The sequence below is a fragment of the Belonocnema kinseyi genome, chromosome 7 (genome assembly GCF_010883055.1).
Source record: "Belonocnema kinseyi isolate 2016_QV_RU_SX_M_011 chromosome 7, B_treatae_v1, whole genome shotgun sequence".
Lineage (NCBI taxonomy): Eukaryota > Metazoa > Arthropoda > Insecta > Hymenoptera > Cynipidae > Belonocnema > Belonocnema kinseyi.
Window position 1 is genome coordinate 104,346,750 of NC_046663.1, and position 2,397 is coordinate 104,349,146.

At 36.3% G+C, this 2,397-nt stretch overlaps 1 protein-coding gene across 1 annotated transcript in view; it reads right to left on the reverse strand.

The window, feature by feature from the left end:
* LOC117176734 (immunoglobulin domain-containing protein oig-4-like) overlaps positions 1-2,397 on the reverse strand; it is a 24,584-nt gene that overhangs the window by 10,704 nt on the left and 11,483 nt on the right. The gene's annotated exons all lie outside the window — the stretch shown is intronic.

Consider the following 2,397-nt stretch of genomic DNA (forward strand, 5'->3'; position numbering starts at 1 on the left):
TCAATTATTATTATAATGGTATGATAATAATTGAAAGAGCCTGAAAGAGCTCCGCCCGACCTGTTTCAAATAGGATTGGCGCCACTGGTCCGGACACTAAGGGCTCCAGTCCATGCATCAGAACGATCGGATCTCAGAATGGCCAAAATGAAGCGTTGACCATTCAGAAAACTTCTTCGGAAACAGTGTCTCGTTCACGAGCCGAAGTTAGCCGCAGATGAAATTTAATGTATGGCGTGTCAAATTTGTTGTGACTGTTTTTATGTTAATAATTTATTATTTTTTATAACCTCAAGTGGTAAACACTTTTGAAAATAAAAAACAGTCACAACAAATTTGACACGCCATATATTAAATTTCATCTGCGGCTAACTTCGGCTTGTGAACGAGACACTGTTTCCGAAGAAATTTTCTGAATGGTCAACGCTTCATTTTGGCCATTCTGAGATCCGATCGTTCTGGTGCATAGACTGGAGCCCTTAGTGTCCGGACCAGTGGCGCCAATCCTATTTGAAACAGGTCGGGCGGAGCTCTTTCAGGCTCTTTCAATAATTGATAATAATTTTTCTATACAATGAGGAATCAGCAATTTCAATAGAAAAAGGTATAAGAGATCAAATTACATTGCAAATAAGGTAATTGTCTCAATTTGTGCGAATGTAAGGATTTGTTTGACGTATTTTGCTTGTAAACGTATTTTAAATCGTATGAATCGATAAAAGTTCCTAATACTGCACAGTTTAAAGATTTTTCATTAATACTTTGTCTGCTTATCGATAAACTAACTATTTTTACTGAATAATAAAGAATATTTCATGCATTACCGATGAACCTATTTGGGCGAATGAATTTTTGCTCTGACCCAGTTTGGGCGAATCAAATGTCCCAATTTGGGCGAATGACGCTATGTTATATTTCCTACAGTAGATGAATTGATAAAAACTGACTCCCAATTTAATTTGTCACTAGGAATTTGACAATATTCACGTGAAAATTTATCAGGGTAATTAATTACGTAATTAAAAGAAAAAGAATATTTTTCTCGTTTGCACTTTGAAATTTGCTATCTCATTGTCGTTGTAATCGTTTCCCGCACATTTTTATCAATGATTCAATACAAATGCATAAAAAAAATAGGCATCATAACAGGAGAAATCTTTCAGAATTGAAATAGTGTGCTTGTTATCTTAAAAACTCCTAATTTTTATGCAGCCGTGCTGTTTGTAAAGACTCGCACAAATTCCTGCAGCCGTTTTTTTCCGTCCGTATTAAGGCGGAAGGAAATATCCGAATTATCAATTAGTTTTCATCAATATTGAAGAACACATTCGTCAAGCTCAGGATTGATACTTTTCAATCAAAGCATTCGCGCCACACAAATTTTGGAGTACTGTTGAAACGAAAAACTACACAGCCTGTCAAATTGCGAACGAACAAGCCGAGAGTAATGTTATGCTCGATCTGCCACAGATGGCGACACGCGTTACTATATAACGTTTAAAGAACACGAATTCTTAATAAAATGACTATAAATCCTGTATCAAAAATATCTTAAATCAATTCTAGAATGTGAATAAACTATTACTATCACTATAGTGTCGTACACTTTAAGATTACCACGGATTTACATACAGTATGTGAGCATTCGCACAAACTGGGTCACTCGCCCAAAATTGTCTTTTTACAAATTTTTATTTTAGTTTCAATGTTTTTAAAACATTAGGAAACATTAGGAAATAAAAAAAAATACTTGATTGGCCAATCAAGTTCGACCAGTCCCCGCGGTGGGGCGCTCTGGCCAATCACAGGCATCGTAGAAAGTATACCTAAGAACATCATGACCTGATTCCTCAGTTTCAGGTCAGCCCTGAAGATGTGAACTGCAATGTACACGAAACGTCGGCAAACAGTTCGTAGTTTTTTACACGAGTGAAACCCGAAATATCTCTTTTTATCAAAATGAATCATCGTGAAAGCATAAAATCTATTATCAAGGAACTCTACGGGGAGAGTATTCTTACTAAAACCAACACCTTTAGTAAGCTCAGGACTTCTCAAGGTAAGCTACTAACATCCTTAGCTTTTTGAAACGGTGCAGAGACAACAAAATAGTCCCAAAATTCTTACAACTGAAAAATAATTTGGGAACATCTAAATCCAAATCGATTCTGCATAATACAAGTTTGCTTCTAGTTAAAGAAAGAAGACAACATACCAAATTTCTTTTGCATACTACCTCTAAAAAATTATTAAAACTTCATCTTTTCCTATAAAATACCCTCAGATTTGACATTTGGTCTCGGTGGCCCATGCGGTGAACACTAGCCTAGCAAGGGAGTTGTTCATCTCCGGAGAGTCGTGGGACCGGTACCTCTAGAGAAAAAGGTTTTCTCTAAG